The following is an 18,512-nucleotide window of genomic DNA, read 5'->3' as shown; positions in this document are numbered from 1 at the left end:
GCGGCGTTTGAACAGGTAGTCCAGCTCTCTGGCCGCTTTTAGATCCTTCCTGTGCATTTCTGCAATGCTCTAACAGTCCTTCGTGCTCTGTCACCAAGGTGCTAATTGTGACATCACGTCAGACAAAGATGGCTACAAAGGACAGATGTGCAGAAATGTGTCTGTGTAACCAGCATGTTTGTTTGTTCTCAATGTATTGAAATGAAGTAAGGCAGTAAACAAAGAGCCAAACCTATCAATAAAACAGCACCGTGTAGCCTGATGAATTTTTCAGTCCATCTTCTTTTCAGCGAGATTAAAGAGAATATAATTCCGGCCTTGGTCGAGGTGGAGCATTTAATTCAAAGAGGTGATTACTCTTGTCGTTCGCAACAACAACCTTTCACCGCGCATTGTTTTCCCATGCGGACTCATTGTTATTGATTCCCCCAGCAGTTATGAAGTGCCCCTGGCTTCTAAAATAGCAGCTCCTGCACAGGAAAGCCAGCTTCTCTGTGCACTGTGCGTGCACACGCCTGTCACGGCGGCGAGTCGTGGGGGAACAGCTGAATTGATAGCTTCACGCTACTGCGACGGTGGGATGAGAGCGTCGACCGTTGAGTAAGAATGCAGTGGACAGGGAATGAGTGGAACAATTCTGTCAGTCCTTTTAGAAGTAAGGAGCGTGTGTCAGTCAGTATTCCTGATCACGCAGGCTAAAGTCACTTCAGACAACCTGTGGTGGCTACTCGGGACCAAAATAGATTCATCTCCAACTGTATTTTTTGGACAAAACATGGCAGGGAAACAACCAAACACTCATGAAAAGCTGTCCATCATAATTTTGAGTAATCAGAATTGCAACAATAGTTGACTAAAAGTTCATTTTCAGTGTAAATAGTTGTTTAAAAAGCCTTTTTGGACCCAGGGTCCAAAGACAGGGCCACTTGGACACACCCTCGGAGGTTCAAGCGGACTAGAAGCTCTCTGGGAGACGAGTGAAGGACCAGGCTGAGGTTCCTGAGGAATGCTGGGAGGAGGAGACGCTGCAGTCTCACACAGTCTGTGATGGAGACAGAACCAATGAGGCATGAGAGCGACCAGGCAGGTAAAAATGGAGGACACAGAAATTAAAATAAACACAGAATCCCAAACAGAATATTCATAAAATCAGATCAAGAGCAAACACAAAGGGTGTGTATCTCAGTGTAAAATCATGTCAGTGTGTATTATATGAGACATCTGGCAATAATGCAGCGGCAGTATTAATATATCTGATGCTTAAACTAATCAATGATGATGCTGCTGTGCATGTAGAGGAGCAGAGAACATCTGGGGCGCTTTTCTGTGAATTCTAATCCCGGCACAATGAGGCACCCACCGACTCCCTTTGGTTTTATTTTATTTGGATGTGTGGCAGGACTCTGATGCAGCAGAAGCTCCGTCGGCACGCATGGGGTTTGATCGTCTCTCGCTACAGTCGCTGCAAATCAGCGTTCGTGTCCCAGCAAATACTCATTGTGACACGAAGGCCATTAAACTCTTCACCTGCAGATTTATGAGGGGTGAGGTTGGACGTCAGCAGGATGCAGCAGGGCGGGCCAAAAGAATGATCCAGCAAAGCCGACAGCAATAAAAACAAAACAAAACAGGTAAATTGCAGAAAAGCAGGAGAGAGTCCACAAAGGCTCACAAATGATGTCGTTTTTAGAAAACATCCCATAAGTATGATGGTTTCCAGGTTGCCGACGAGGCTCAGGCATTAGCTCTAATCTTACAAAGCCGGCTAGTGAGCAGGACTCTGGCTAAAGAGCGCATTTGTTCCTTCAAGTTATGCTGAAAGTGATAATTCATGTTGCCCAGCAGGTATCGGCAGGATGGAGCTGCAGGGAAACAGAGGAATCACGTGAGGAATCGGGGTCAACAGGAAAGCTGACGAGAACAGGAACGCAACGTTGACTTTATTCTGCTGTAAATATGCTGTGGCTATAGGTTAGGCTGGGATATGTAGTCTGTCCATCGTGCGCTAGTCCAGGGTTCTCCCTGAATCCTGTCTGAGACAAAGTTGTTGTCAGCTGGGCCGCGAGGCGCGACATCACTCCCACATCTGGTCTGTCTGCTCCCTGCAGACGTTACTGTGGGAAAGGCTCAGATTGGCACATGTGTATTCGCCCGTGAGACACGGAGTTTATGAGCGTGTTCCCCACCACTGTGTCAAATATTTCACTTCTGTCAGACACAACAGCCTCCGAACAACGTTGAAGGAGGCAGATGGACCAAAATATGCACAGAGAGAGGAAAAACTTGGAAGCTCGCACATTAGCTAATCTTACATGTTGCTCATGTGAAGATGATGCAGTGTTTTGTACACCAGATGGATAATTTCCTTACTTCTGTTCAATTACGGAATCAAATATATTGAAAGAAAAACAAACCCTATTCATTTGAATAAGGAGATGCATGAGTATATGGTGTGTGAATACAGCGTTTAAGTGTGAGGAACAAATGTACTCCTCTGTCCACAACTTTAATCACCTGGATTAGCCCACGATGCCGCTCTGGGAGGCAGGGATTTGACCTATAACCCAGAAAAACTCTGTTGCTCGGGTTTGTTTCATCTTTCAAATGCATTATTATACCTGCTACTTTATGTCTGCTGTGTTCGTTGCAGGTACCTGAAGATGCGTCTGGATGAATGGATCTGTTGGCATTCATGGTCAGTCATAAACCATGTCAGGGTGCTCCAGCATCACCGAAATTGGGATTATAACTGATCAGCTGTCCAAAACTCTGTATTTAAGGGCGTATGGGACAGCGTGACAGGTGTCCAGTCCAATGTTCTTTGTAATTTTAAACATATGAGAAAGAAAAGGAAAATGTCCATGTTTGTATGTAAATATGGCTGAAATTCATACTGATTTTCATTTAAATTCATATTGATTATTCATTTCTCAAAAACATCCATTACTCAAGCAAACAATAGAGTATTGATTGAAACAAATGCACAGTTCCATGAATGGTACATAGCAGTTTTGATCAGGATGGGGACGAATAGCACAGACGCTCACATTTAAAGGCCGCTACATTCGCCACAGGTTAGTTACTAACACCCATTAACCATCAGCATTCAGCAAACAGCACAGCACATAAAAATCAGGCACTCCCAGCAGTTACTTCACAACTGACGAAGTCTCTCAGATGAGATATGAGAAAAAAAGACGTCCACTGGGACCCGTCCCACTACAGCACAACGCCACACAGGCGCGCCATCTGTAAACATCAGTAGTCTTTGCAAATGTGCCGTGGCGGAATCACCATCTTTTTGCGACAGATGTTCAGAAGAAGCTGCTAGAACTCCCAAACAAGGACAGTACACAGCCGTGGAATTGATGATTCCTAATTTCTCTCTTTTTGTCAATAATAACCTTAAAGCCCATGTGAGATTGGAGCTTTGGCATCAGCGCCAAGCTGCTAAAGCAGAACCACGGCCAGGATGTTAGCTGAGTTTAACAGATTGGCAGCATTTAAAGAATTAGGGACAAGCCAAGAAAATAAACTGGCCAGGAGAGATATAAGAACTAATGTAAATATAGCACGCTTTAATGAGCTCTGACACACACCTGGTGCCAGACCGCTGTCCCCACTACAATAGAGGGCTAAAATAATGGGAGACACAGGGTATCTGCAAGATTAAAGCCCCCCCCCCCCACTCACACACACACACACACACACACACACACACACACACACACACACACACACACACACACAGAGTGTTTCAGGGTAAGCTTCAAAGACTCATGCTGGTCCCAGTGGGCCCACATCCCAGAACCCCCTCTGCCACTTCTGCCTCAGTAGTTCTTTGACTTTTACCTCTCTCTTGTCCTCCATTCTCCTAAATCAACTCCCCTCTTACTCATCTGCTGCCTCCAATCATAACTTTTTCCTTCCCCGCCGCTCTCCCGGTATTAGCCAGCAGGGTTTATTTTTATGTCCCTCGATCGGCCTCTCAGCCCCCCTGAGTCTGGTCTCTCCTTTTCACTCTCTGGCCGTTTTTTAATTCCATCAGCTCTCAGCAACCCGCAGATAATAAGATCTGCTGTTTATTTAGATTATTGTCCTTGGACAATTTGATGAATCATCCTATGGGACTTTAACTCCATACTGGGCGCTGAAAGATGATTGTTCCCCCATCGCCTCCCTCCTGCTGTCCAACATTTCTAACTTTGTTTAATACGTGCACGCCCTGTTCCTGCTTATGTCTGAGACATTGGGTTTGACAGCCTATTCTACATTTACAGCTCAGAGGATGAGATGGGCTTCTATTGAGGAATATCTCTGTCAGCGTGTCCACTGTGAACCGAGTCCACATGAGTCCACTGAACCTGGCTAGCAGGTGTCCATGCTGATCAAATGAGCTGGGAGCTGGGGTTCAGCTGGGCTAGATGGTATTAAATAATGTTTCCCTTCTGTGTATATGCTCCTATTGTTGCTATAACTATAAAACTAACTATAACTAACTATAAAACTGGCTTGAACACAGCTCAATCCTTTGGCTTACAGGAAGTAAACAAAAGTAACCATATTTGGATAAGAGGGCGGTGCTGGAGGAGGAGTCATGTATGTAATACAGTCTCATACGCTGTCTCACTGGTAGGACAATGGACCGAGCCGGATTGTAGGGTTGGGTTGATCGCTGCTCTAACCTTGGAGTCATTTATAGTCATGTTTGATCGTACTACGCTTTGACTCAGCACCACTTCAGTCAGACGGGAAGGAGATAAAACACAATCTTATGTTACTATTGACAGCTCTTACGGACACACACAGAAAGGTAATCATCAGATGAGAGGTCAGTTGTCCTGAACAGGCGCCCTGAGGTGCCCCAATCTTCCTGCCAGAAGGTTGGTTGAACAAACACCTTCTAAATAAGAATAAAAAGGCCCCAATGAGATTTGAACTCATGACCCCTGGATTACGAGACCAGTGCTCTAACCCCTGAGCTATGGAGCCCATTTTCGCATTCAGATGGATTTTCTGTGGCCTCATCTGTCAACGTCAGCATGTTGAAGAAAACCTGATATGACAGCTCAGTGATGAGAATAGGTTGGCTCATCTGCTTTCCTCTAAGGTACACGGATGGCCAAAAGTTTAGCCTGTATTCACATATGCTAATTTAAACAAAGAAACTGACCAACAGCAATAAAACCCCACGATAGCACCTGGCAAAACACGCACATCAGCGTCTCTCCGGGACAGCTGTGAATTAGATCCGTTTGACTGTCTGAAAAAATCTTGATTGATAAATCAGCTGAGGAAATTCATAATTCATAACGTAGAGACGTGATCAAATGAGCACCTTCGCCTCAGCAGCTGCCGTCCTGGAGGCATCTGGAATAATTCTTGTATAACAGCCCAAGTTTCTCTAAGAGGTAGCAGTCCACAGCTCCATCTGAACATCAGAGATCTGCTATTTATTCTCCAGCGAGACCATTAAGAGAGGAGCTGGAGGCGACCATATGGACACGACTACAGTTTAACTCACACCATTATTTAAATAAAGACATTAGCAGACACCACCAGTGTGTTTCCTCCCCGTGTTGGCACAAGCTCGGAAAATACCCGTGTTTGAATAATGTATTCCTGCATGATTTTAGCTTAATAACCACGGCCGAGAAGCAGAAGTGGGCATTTTCTGAGAGATGAGAATGACGTCCATTTTAATATTCTCAAAACACAGAGGTGGGGAAGACGAAGAGGGATAAATATCCGACTCAGGTACGTCTTCAATCACAAATGCCGGAAGGGGGATGTAAAACTTTTGGGGTTAAAATTGCTCCTTTTTGTGATGACTGTTTTAAAAATTTACCATTTTTTCTTTCTTTCTCTATGCATGAGCAGCCCATTTCAACGGATCTTCATCAATTTCCACATGGATAACACACCAGCTGACTTTATGCATGACTCTAACTGCACGATTATAGTTCTTTACTGCCACGGTGGAGCAGGGTAAAACAGTGAGTTCCCCTTTGTGCAGTTTGACTCGAGACAGCGAGAATAAGATCAGTATGAGAAATGAATCAGATTCATGTGGCCTGAGGCGAGCTTTGCCATGCTAAAATATGCATAGGAAGCTGTGATTATTGGGCCCGCCTCCCTCGGTGGAAACCAAAGATGAGTATTTCATCTCTAAAGTGCAGCTTGAAATACTGATCTCCGGTTTAAGCGTGTAGAATTTTTTATAACAAACAATTAAATATTTTAATGTTTGTATTTATTTTTTATATACTGGTATGTGTATGTAGGTACATTTATTGTAATGTTTGGTGCTGATATGGCATCACTAATCACTAATGGTAATAAAATCCCATTGTTAAAATGCTCTAAAGTTACCTTTGGTATTGGGGAAAAACAAGCTCTTTCCTTCTCTTCCACATACAGGTGCTGACACCATTTTGGTGATGTCACTTCCTGTCCCAGTTAAAGGTTTATCACCTGAACACCACAACAGGATATGTCCCTTAGGAGCCTGCTAAGTTATGGTGGAATGTAAAGCTGGATAAGGTGGATTTCTGATGTATTTGCCCTGTCACCAGTGTTGCTGTGGGTTAATTACTGAAGCCCAGCTGATGCTGCTCACAGCTGTTGATCAGTGTTAAAAATATTAGGCTCCTGACGTCAAAAACCGCGTGTGTTTACAGCCAGAACATTTATCGACATTGGTATGATTTGACTTTCCAGTTCTATGAGCGATAGCTGTGGTCGAGATCTTTGGCCTCTTTGCTGGAATATACAGTAATTTCTAGCCCCCGGTCTATCTACACACGCTGTCCTTTTAGATAAAAAAAGGAGGTGGTGGCGGTGGTGGGGGTTGGGGGTGTGGGGGGGTGTCTGGGAGGGCACGCAGCATGGGGAGGATTGATTATGTGGAGAGACGGACTGAGGGAAGCGCTTTGTGTTGGCTGTCTGGCAGCCGTGTGGATGTTACTTTAGCATGTTTAATGTAAATAAACCCACCTTGCCTGCATCAAACACCATGTTTAGTCAACTTTAATTTGCCTCAATGACAGATGACGTGGGGGTTAACGTCACAAACGAGCCTCCACAATCCTGGATTCCGGAGTCTGCTCACAACCAGCACCTGAGCTGGTTGTCCTCCTGCTAGGAAAGGACCCCCGAAGCTCCACCTGCTCCCCTGCTGGTGGAGCTTCTTGTCCCTGTAGCCTTTTCCTAACTCCTGTACGTCGTCTTCCCATGTTCTCGTGTTCTCTCGGCTCTTCCCTGACCTCTCTCCACATTTCTCCCAAGCCTGTGGTACCTCAGGCTGACAGAATCCTGGTAGCAGCTCCAGCACCCCCATTTTCTCCTTCTTCATTCCTACAGCAGCCAATCGCGTTTCTCCATCACTTCCTTCCTCGAGTCCTCGTCATTTCGACGAGTGTTCACCAGGGCGCCGTTTGTACCTCCAGCCATAACAATCAGTGTTCTCTTAAAATGCAAATAAGAATGAAATTTTGGTTCTTGGTATATACACTCTGGCCGCTAGATGTCAGTAAATACGGCTCAGTAGATCTTTCAGTCCACTATAGTCAACATCCTTTCAGCTTTTGCCAGTGTTGCTCTCTCGGTGAGATGTTTTGATAACTATTATAAGTTCTGCTTCAAAGTCTCTGGCTCCATGTGTCCACTTGGAACGTTTAGTGTCAGGGAGCAAAATGATAAACGGGGAAAAATGAACCAACTACTCGGGTCCCTAATCTATCGTCGAGGCTGATTTTAATGCACTTATTTTGATTAAGACCCCCAGAAGAGCAGCTCACAGAGACATTTAAACACAGATGTCAATTTGCGTGTCATCGCTCATCAGGGCTGGAGCTCATCGAGGCTCCTGGAGTGTTTACGCGTTTGGAGGTTTCCTGCAGTAAAAGCGAGGCCTCATCCATCTGGCAGCTCTTGTGGAAGTCTCGTGAAAAAACGGCTGATTGCCAATAATGATGAGTCGGAGGAGAGCAGGCGAGGAGGAGCTGAGTTGCTGATTGCCGCCGCCGCGAGAGAGTCAATATATGTCGTGTGTATGAACCCTACTGAGCACATGACACCTATGCCGTTTAATTCGGATTCATGCCTCATTGTGTTGATTTACAGCATCAGTGCTGTTGACTATTAAATCTGATGTGACCATCTTTGTTTTGATGACCGATCTCTGTCCCGGCATTGGGAATGGGAGGAAATGGGATGAAAAAGATGATGATAAGGTTTCTCACCGAAGCATCATGGTGATTTATACACATCTCATAGCTCATAAAGTGCAAATCATTTATGTGTTTAACATTAGAGCTGGACTTTATCTAACATTTCACATTTCACCTAATGTAATAGAGACCTTTACAACAATGTGACTGTTTTTTCTCATAAGGACAAAGAAGTTCTTCACACATTATTGTATAATAGCTGGACAGGCTCAGAAAATGCACTTTGTTCATCATATACATTCTCCTTTAAGCTGACCCTAAGGGATGAAAAATGTAAAAGGCACAGTTAAGATGTGCTGCGTAAATCCATAATAAGACAACTACTGCCACCATTTAGCAGCAGCTGCCACTTTGTAATCCCTCCAAGAAACAATTTTCCCCGCTAAATCTGCAACGATTATGGATACATGAAATTCCGGGATGCACTTATGGAAATGACTCTTCAACAGCGTGAGCTGACATCCGCTCTTGCCTCTGACTTATTTCCAAGGTTTACGAATTCATACAGTCCGAACCTAAAAGCTGCTGAACTTACGGAGCGTGACGGACACATTTACAGCGTTACCTGCGCTCCTTCCCAGCCTCTCCCCCGCCTGCAGGACGACGGCCCTGCAGAGACAGACACCTCAGAACTAGGCTGCCCATCAGTGTGATATAAGACAAATGATCAGCCTATTAAATATTAGACCAGGCTCTGATGACACGAGGCCTGTTATGGCGTCCTTTGCAACAGTAATATGATTGCCTGTGGGTGCAGGCAGGAATGAAAGAGAGCGTGCCGTTCTTGGGAGAATTATGGGGGGGGGGGGGGGGGGGGGGCTGTCAGGGCTGATGGGCCTATCAAAGCCGCACAGCTCCCGCGTTAGCTGCAAATACAAGCAGGCCTCAGGATGCAGCCTTTGATCAGGACGCCGTCTGGCTGCTTTTGTTTGAGTTCTGTCTGCAGCGGAGAACAGAGGTGTTGCAGAACATCTCCTCATCAAGCTGCCTGAGACGCCCATTGAACTTTGTGCATTATTTAAGGGAACCTTTTCAAAATGGTTTTGATGCTCTGTGGCATCAATAAGATACTATACCTGAGCATAACAAAGTCTCTTTGGCTGCAGAAAAGACTTTAACCAGCCCAAACTTCCTGTCTTGCTTTTTTCTTGTTCATACTTTGTGTCATTGATATATATTTTTAAACAAAACTTCAGATTTTCTGATCATTTTCCTGTTACAAGACAAGAGGAGAGCTCTCATTAGCTTTAGCTAGGGACCACTGAACACACAGCCTGGAGGTAGCTTAATTAATGAATGTGACACTGCCATCAGAACAGGTCCGAGGAACCAACTTTCGGGTTTTCAGCAATGCTCTGCAGGGTCACAGTTGCTCCAAGGATTGCTCTCCTTCTTCTTCTCTCTTTTTGTTTTTGTTTCCAGGGTTGCACGGATGAAAGTGGAGTGGCGGAATGAAGGATGGAGCGATGGAGCTTGTGGTGCGTTTCTGGGGGGGAACTAAAACTGACATTTCCTCAGATTTACTCCCCAGTCATTGAAGATTGTCAGCGCGGCAATCTGCCGTCAGCTGGTCCCTAAACGAAATCGTTTTGAGGTTTAAGTGGCGTGCAAGGCCTGCCCGGGCTTCTCTGCTCCTACTGAGGATGGATTCAGGATTCATGTGTATTAGCTCCACCCGATGTGCCAGAACTGCTCCATCCACATGAAGATCGGGATTTTTCTCTTCCTTGCTTATTCAGCTCATTGCCGATGTTCACGGTCGCCCGTTTGCTCTCTTGGGCGCTTTGTTTCGATTGTTTTTAATCACATTTTTACTGATGTAACAGCACTCTGGACCATCTTATCGGCGCTGAAAATACAGCTTGGCCTGTCTTGACATTGAGAAGTACAAAGCAGAGATTCAGTTGCCTTCACACATCTCTTTCACTTAAAAACCAACAAGGTTTTTGCTGTACTAACTTGTTATATACCAAGTTAGCCCAGCGAACAACCCCCCCCCCCATAATCCCTCTGCCCTCTTTGCTTCTTTCATAATAGATCACCTGCCCTCCCACCTGCACGGCTTCATTACTCCCTCATTTACAGCCTCTCTGGTCTGCTGACTCCTCTTTTTTTCCCTTCCCATGGCCCTGAACCCCCCCCTTCCCCCCCTTCCCCCCCTTCTCCTCAGGTTATTTGTTAATTTAACCCTCCGTGCAGTAATGGCCAGTGACCACACCGAGTTTTGTCGGCCACCTTTTAGTGCCGTGTCAGAGTTTGTGAGGGTCAATGAGCTGCGGCGTCTCGATCAGCATCTGGAGTCCCCCACCCATGCAGCCCCCCTCCTCCACACACCACTCAGCTTTCCTCGTTCTGTTGAGCTGGTCAACACTCGGTTGACCGGACGAAGACGTTCGTTCCTCAGTTGTTCGGAAATGTAACAAGCTAATTAGCCGTAGCGCCCCTTAATGGCTAACTCAAACATCGGTCAGCTCACTCCTGTCCAGAGGAGCTTGACCTTAGAATTGACCTTATTAAATTGACGGTGACGGTATCCACATGAGGAAAGTGATCTTAGTCATCTGTGCAGGTGAGTAGTTTAATACCAGGTAAAAGCACGTTCAACCACTCACGCAGCATCGACATGGACCCACAGATGCTTCCAGATGTATTAGGGCTTTGTCATTCCTTAATTCCCTCTTGTTGTTATTGTTGTTTGCTAAAGTTGTTCATTCTGGGCGTCTCTTTAAATAACAGCAGCTGGATGGTTCGGTAAAGCCTTCAAAAGATTTCCAGCTGCTTCTATTCTCCAGGACAATGCGAGTGCAAGGATTTGTCATTGGAAGACGGCAGAGCAGCAAATCAACACACAACAGATGTTATTGTGTTCTAAAGTCATTTAGAATTGTCCCGCTGAATTGTGTGATTGCTGACTCACAGCAGCCGCGGCAGCAGCAGCTCTGAGGTGGAGCTTCGGCCGCCATCTTCACCCTGACCCAAAGCCTTGAGTGGAGTTTTAGTGTTTCCACTTGCAGCTCAGATGTTAAATGGCCCTCCAGGGACAGATACAATACTTTGAATTGAATGCACACCACAACATAACTCTGTGGTAAACATGATAACATTGGCATGTTTTTTCTTTAGCATTGCAGCTAGCAACTCCTATTTCTCCTCCTTCAGCCAGTATTTCCTTCCCATTTCCCCAGATCCAGATGTGTCTGTAATTTGCCACTTAAAGAGTTGAAAAGCTGAGAGTTCCTCTTTAAAGGTGATGCAGGTCCAGAGGTCGCGTTGGGTTGTCAGAAGTCACAGACTTCGACTCTTCACGTCTTTGACTGTTATCAGTTCATTTTCACTCAGATAACGCTAAAATATTCTTTTCAAGCGAATGCGACAGTGACTCTATGCACATCTATTTGTGGCCCACCGGAGATATTTTAGTACCTCTGCATGACTTTTCTTGTCTTTTGTTACTGTTTTAACATGAAAAAAGTAGGGGACTAATCTGTGTGTGTAATTATTGCTCTGGTTTTGCAGAGCAGCTGATTGGCTGTTCCAGGAAACCATGCAAGGATTATATTCTATCATGCTTTGACTCATTAAAGTATTAACAAAATTTAAAGTACAAAGTCTTAGCAGAGAAGGCTTCTTAGCTCCTAGCTGCAGATCCACTAGAACAAATATGTTTCCTTAATCTAAGTATAATGTAGTGGCTGAACCAGATAAACACATTCACCCAGAGCCGTAAAGCTCAGGGATCGATGGGAGACGTTTCTTTGTTTACTCTATTGTTTGTAGTTTGATTGGCCTCTGGTCATTCTGGGACTTGAGAAGCAGAAATGAGCAAAGACACCGAGAGCAGCGAAGGGGCCGAACAGGGAGAAGGTAAACAGAGCCATCATCCGGCACCCTCCTCACCGTAAGTTTTCTCTCTTTTTTGACGAGGCCGCACAAATACAGCAGCCGAGAGTCTTGAGCCGGGTCCCGGCGAGTCTCAGTCGGAGCTCTAGTGCCGTCTGAAGTGCAGCAACAATAGTTTTTAGAGGACTTTTGTGTTCTTTTCTCAACAGCGTGGAGACTTCATCAACCACAGCAGCCATGTCTCCACCACACCGTCTGCATAAATCAGGGCAGGTGAAAAGTGCCCTCCTGGCAGCCGTTTGGGTAACGCTTTTTTTAAAAAAAAAAAAATCTAATTTGAGATCCAAGATTTCCTCCCGGTGCTTTTCCTCTCTGGGAGGTAAAATCAGTCTGCAACAGAACTGCAGCCCGGGAGAACATTTCTTTTCCAGCATGGCAGCGAACTGGAACAGACGGTGAAAACCGGTTTGAAAGACAATGAGAAGGTGGAATCTGGACTCCTCATCAAACCTCTCTCTCTCTCTCAGACACACACACACGCGTGCGCGCGCAAACACACACATCTTTGTCAGGACTTTCCTCATTATGATACCTTCTCCAACCTAACCCTAAACCCAACCTCAAACAGCCCTTTGAAAATGTGGGGACCAATTAAAATGCCCTCACTTGTTAATAGTGTCCTCACTTTGTTAGAAGACTGCCCATTTGGGTACTCCACGAGAACCCACGCACACGCTCACACACTGGCACACGCAGCCTTTAATGAAACGCAGCTCCTCACGCAGCTCGAGCTGATCAGGACCCTGGACAGCTCCCGCAGCTGCGAGGCGGGTTGATGCACTGATGCCTCGTCACACACAAGCGTGTAAAATATCCTTTCAAAATATCTACTGCTGTTTTTTGATCGCACACACTCCATCTACTAGGGTAAAAACAACTTTTTTACCCTGAAGAAGCAACTAGCTAAGTGAGCAGTAGGCTACCAGCGGGCGGATCTGTGCGTAAATTCCATGCTGAACAAAGCGTTAATCTCCCGGAGGAGGTCATTATACTTTATTTGTAACAAAGCGGCGGTTCACTCGTACTGCCTCCCAATGTAAAGCAACACAAACTATCTTTTAAAGCCGGATTAATCACTTCTCCGCGGGGTTGCGTTTTATGACGGCCACCAGAACGGCTCTTTGCGCTAACTGCCCGCACAAACGCAGCCTACAATTCCCAGAAGGCCATTGGTTCCGTGCTCAACGTTTCAGCTCAAATTGCTTTTCTGATAAAAGATTCAGTTTTACAGCTCAGGTTCTTAAAAAAAAAGAAGAAACAAGCTCCCTGCTTGTCGGGTTAATCTAATTTGACAGTCCGGTGCAGGCCGAGGTCACCGCCACGCTGCCAAAAGAGGTAATTCTCTCCCTGAGGTTATTAATTACAGCCCTCAGACAAAAAGACAAACGGGATTATGAGCTGCGAAGGCGGGCAGAGGTGCCAGAACTCCAGATCCCCGACCCCTCGGTGGATATTTGCATCAGGGGGATCGGGCTTGATGAAATCATTTATCACATTAACCGAACGCCGACCGCGGCTACTTCCTGGAGAACGATCTGAATAAAGTTTGGACGTCTGGCGTCAGGCTCAGGACCAGAAGCGGCCCCGTCCCCGTTTCCTAACCCCCCCCCCCCCCCCCCCCCCCTTGCTGTTTGAATAGAGAGCCTGCAGAGCGCTCTTTTGTTCAGTAGCTCTCAGCCGCTGGAGAGGTGAGCACCACTCCGGCGCTCCTCCGTCCTCTCGCCGCGGCTGCTCTCTCGGCTTCAGCGGGGACTCGCTGCTCGCTCCACCACCCCGATCTTCGCCTGATTCCTCACACCGACACGCAGGGGTGGTTCTTTCACAGTTGCGGGGATTTTTACTCATCCCCCTTCTCCCCCCACGCACCGTTGGATGCTTCCTCTCCTCCGCGCTTTGGCACACTACCTGCACCGAGCGGCGCTCCTGGAAGACCCCGCCGCGGCTCCACATTCCTCTGGATCACACTTTGCTCCAAAGGTGAGTTCCAGTTGCTTTGGTTAGCTTTACGTTCTAGCTTTATGAAGGTCTAAACGGCAAAGTCCGTCACGTAAAATAAATAATAATCAAAAAAAAAAAGCCCACGCAAGTTCTGCTGATTTTCGTGCAGCTGATAATGAACCGGACGAGCGCGTCCACGCAGACAAAGACCTGAGATCAGAGCTCTCCGGGCACCATTCATCCTTAAAAACCACTTTTTATTGCTCTGCTAGGCTGCAGCATGGCTCCTTCGGTGCTAATTTAGGGATAAATCATGCGCTAATTAGAATAATTAATCATTTAAAACAGTCCAAACCTTTCACAGGCATTCCTTAAAGTCCTAAAATCAGCGTGCGCGATGTCATGCACGCTGCGTCTGTTAAACCATGAGAAAAAGAGGGGTTCTACATGTGAAGATTTCCAGCCTGATGAGGTCACTGTATGTGCACGTCTTTGCAGTGGAAACCCTGTTAGATCCAGGGAAGGCGGGTAGAGATGCGGGAGCCGCGGGCTCAGGTGAAAGAGACAAATGGAATTCATCCCTGAGCCCGGGTAGCAGCTGCGGTCTGTGCGGACCGGAAGCGCCGAGGGGACCCATCAGACTGGAGCAGGTCTGGTGCTCGGGTCCCCGCCGAACGCGCCGGAGAGACGTCCCGCTTTTGTCGCGGCTCGAAAAGAAAACAAAGTTGGAATTTTGCTCCCCCCCCCCCCCCCCGCTCCCCTCCCTGTCCTCGCTTGAGGACTCGATGGCAGAGTGTCAGATAGACGATGGCAGGGAGAGAGGCAGCGCAGTTGCTCGCGACCCCCTGGGAAATTAAGCAGAGATTCAGCCATGCAGTTTGTGAAATGGTTATAGTCTCTCTCATCTTCTCTGGCTCTTGTTCTTTTTCAGCCCTTTATATTTGGCACACACACACACACACACACACACACACACACACACACACACACACACACACACACCACACACACACACACACACACACACACACAGACACACGCAGGTCCAGCCGGCCTCCTCTTGCTAAAATGGACCCCCTAACCTCCCGCTGACCCGCACACGTGTGAAGCCGCGTCGTCCTTAACGTGCCAAGCGGAGCGGCTGCTTGGGGAAGCGCGACGTTCCCTTTCCCAGCTGATGTAATCCCACCGTCCGCAGCCATCTCAAAGCGCCGGACTTCATTTGCATTCCACCACTGGCCCTTTACAAACCGGCCCTTTCTGTCGCAGCTCTTGATGTCACTGATCGCCCAGTTCTGAGACGGTCCAGCACCCAGTTCTAACTTCTTTTTAAGTCTGCCGCAGCTCTGTCTGCACCCCCCCCCCACCCCCCACCCCTGCAGCTATTCTCTGTCTGGTCCTTCCTCTCCTTGCCATTGTTCTCAGAAGACGCGTCTCCCCTCTGTGGCATTGCCAGTTCGCTGCCCCTATTTTCACATTTTCTGTGTGATGAGGCATCACAATGGATGAACGCTATTCCTGCGGAGCGGGGGTTCATCGCGTCTCCATGGCTGCCATCCAAATGTGGTCAGGGCCAAAAACAGCTCAGAAATGTTGTCATCACACTTCTGGGGGAATAACAGGGGGAGAAACCAAAAAAATGTGAGGGAGGGAGGTGACAGACTGGGATTTCACAGAATCTTCCGCTTCTTCTTCGGCGGCGCTGTGCTGCCACACATTTCAGTAATGTGTCTCTCCCGATTTACCTCAACTTTGCTCTCCGAGCGGAAGACATGGGTGGGCAGGAATTCAATTTTGCACCTGAATGGGGTCCAAGGAAGTGAAGACTTGCAAACATGCGAAAATTCATATTCTCATAATGAGCTAGCAGCTACCTTCTTTACAAACGCCCCGGAACGAGGAAAATCGTGCATCTGCACAGAAGATCTCTGAGGTGGGAGCGACGCCTAAATGCTGGAGTTGGCAGCTCGCGATGCTCAGAGTCATCTGTCATCCTTTGCGTGCTATTAGCTAGCTTTAATCCCTTTAATTCTAAGCAGAAATGGAGATATTTATGTTTTAATTATTGTGCTTTTCGTTGTAGCTTTTTGGGATGCAGGGGAATGCAGGAGGATTCCTGCAAAGAGGGACTCGTTTTCAGCCCGACGGGCCCAATCCAGTTAATCATCGCAAAGGTTTCTCCTTGATAATCTTCCTTTCGATGATACAGCGTCCGTCTCATCCCGGAGAGCCGCGACTCCAACGCACGCCCGACTTAATGAAGGCCTGGCGCACGCCTCTTGATCGACAGCTCTGCGCCCTCTCAAGGCAGCCGCCCCAGATGGAGCGCGGCGTAATTGGGCTGCTGTTAGCATTGCCCCGGCTAATAATATAATAGTGTGGCATCAGCCATATTTAACTAGCCTTCACACCTAGACCCAAGCAAATGAGCAGCTGGGACCACTGGCAGGGCCGACCAAACCCAGAGGGCACAGAGGGAGGAAAGAGAGACAGTTTACCAAAAATCTCTCCAGACACGTTTCTGAATATTCATCGACACCCCCCACCACCACCACCCTGAACTCCTCACACACCCCTCCCCCACCCAATGTATTATTCAAAGGAAGCATTTTCCCGATTAAATACTATAAATAAATAATGACATCTGATAACCGTTCCTGTCTGCTGAATTAATGACGGAGCCACAATTGAGCGCCCATCAGTGGCTGGAACAGGTGCGGAAGGTGGATTCCCTCCACGCCGCCCCCCCTCACCTCGGCCTTTGCCCCCACCAGCAGGGTCCGTCAGAAAACGTCGCTTTTATCTCGGCACATTTTGGTGTGTGTGACTGCTCCTCTGCTGCTCAGCATAATTCAGAGGTTTTTACGCGATGGAATCGCTTCCTTCCGGCGCTGCTTTTCCCTCTGGTTCTGATCCCAGCACCGGACAGCTCTCATCTTTTCCTTTTCCGCCTCCTCGCCCAAAACTCCTCAAGTGTATGTGTGTCCACGGGGTGAAGGGACAACACGGCGCTGAAGTGTTTCATTTGGGCGTCAGTGCTGTACAAACTCCATTTGTCAAAATCGGTTGAGCTGGAACAGGAAGTGCTTGAGAGGCCCACAGATGGTCACTGTTTTCCACTCTCTAGCGACTCAATTCCCAGGGGAGTTTCAGCAGATTGTGTGTACACGTGTGTGCGCGTGTGTGTGCAAGAGTGTTTGGATTCAATTTGCAATTGGAGCCTCTCTGTTCAGGGAAAACAAATCTAAGGGAAGTAAGGAGAAGGTGCAGGTGTCTGCTTTCTGGAAGTCTTGGATTGGCGGAACCCAACCGGTGTTTTCCTTTTTCAATGATCATTCCGTCTTCGGGTCATAACGGGGGTCTGATTTGTCGCGTTTTGCGTCGTTTCCAGGCACCAAGCGACCGAAAGGTCAAAGACTTTGCTCCATGTCAGCGATTACTTTTCAAAATATAGTGGCTGGAAAAGGCTTGTTGGTGCTGTATTCTGTTCTGAAGGGCAAATTTCTTTTACTGCGCAGAAGAACCAGGAACACAAAGGCTCCTTTAATCCCCTTTCCTCCCGCGCAGAGCTGTAAATCACTTCTTAAAGTTTGATTTCCACTCTGTGGCAACGCTACACTTGTGCATCACTACTTTTCTTTCAATATTGTGCAGCGTGTAGTTCAATAACAGCAGACTCTGACACCCAACAAGATAACCAGGCTGCAATCCCAAGCTGACACGGCGTGATAGCGAAGCCACACGTTCACATTCATTCAGGCTGCGTCAGGATGAAAGATGGAGGATGTGATTTTCAGCTGTACGCGTTTCTAATTTTATAAAAGTTTCTGGGGAAGATTTAGTGGCTGCTGACTCGGCAGAACGGAGAAACTGTCCTGCAGACGCGGTGAAGAGCACGCGGGCTGACGAAAACCTCTTCTGACATGGACTGGAAATGAATTTGAAAAATGGATTATTGGTCAGTTAGAAAACACGGCTGACAGATTTAAGGTGACTTGTTTCAACCCAATGTTCATTTGCTAATTTGATTCCTCTTCCTTTTCTTGTAATGCACATGAATAAAACCCTTACATGTAGGCCAAACGTACTTCTCTTTAAATCCAAATGATCCAGTTCATGAAGCCCGTGCCTTCGGTGGAGAGCGGAGTCCAGTAAGGAAGGCCCACAGACACGGGACAAGACAGATGGAGACACACACACTCAGAGACACCTGAGCAATGGCACTGGTGTGACCTGCAGGGCTCACTATAGGTGAAGGGTTTCAATTGGAGCCCAGTTCAGCCTTGAATTTATCCTCCATGTTGGTTTAGACACCTTTCAGACATCAGCAAATCCTCCCTTCAAGTTGTTGAGCCCCCCCGTCCTTCCTCTCTCTCAGTGTGTGTGTGTGAGATGCGTAGCGAGGGGGGTCAACAATTATTTCAGGATCGAGGACATTGTGTT

The 18,512-nt window shown here is 47.1% G+C and overlaps 1 protein-coding gene and 1 non-coding gene across 3 annotated transcripts in view; one reads left to right on the top strand and one right to left on the bottom strand.

Annotated features, from left to right (window-relative positions):
* Positions 1 to 4,919: 4,919 nt before the first annotated feature.
* On the bottom strand, positions 4,920 to 4,992 carry trnat-cgu (transfer RNA threonine (anticodon CGU)). The gene has a single exon. It is a non-coding gene; the product is annotated as a tRNA-Thr (tRNA).
* Positions 4,993 to 13,773: 8,781 nt separating this feature from the next.
* The window catches only part of ncanb (neurocan b), a 94,830-nt gene continuing 90,091 nt past the window's right edge, over positions 13,774 to 18,512 (top strand). The window contains exon 1 of one of the 2 annotated variants that reach the window (XM_057038377.1): positions 13,774 to 14,108. The gene's annotated coding sequence lies outside the window, so the exon portion shown is untranslated. The remainder of the gene's footprint in view (positions 14,109 to 18,512) is intronic. The other variant, XM_057038376.1, reaches the window with a different exon arrangement.

The sequence above is a fragment of the Takifugu flavidus genome, chromosome 7, assembly GCF_003711565.1.
Source record: "Takifugu flavidus isolate HTHZ2018 chromosome 7, ASM371156v2, whole genome shotgun sequence".
NCBI lineage: Eukaryota > Metazoa > Chordata > Actinopteri > Tetraodontiformes > Tetraodontidae > Takifugu > Takifugu flavidus.
This window is presented reverse-complemented; position numbering and strand designations above follow the sequence as displayed.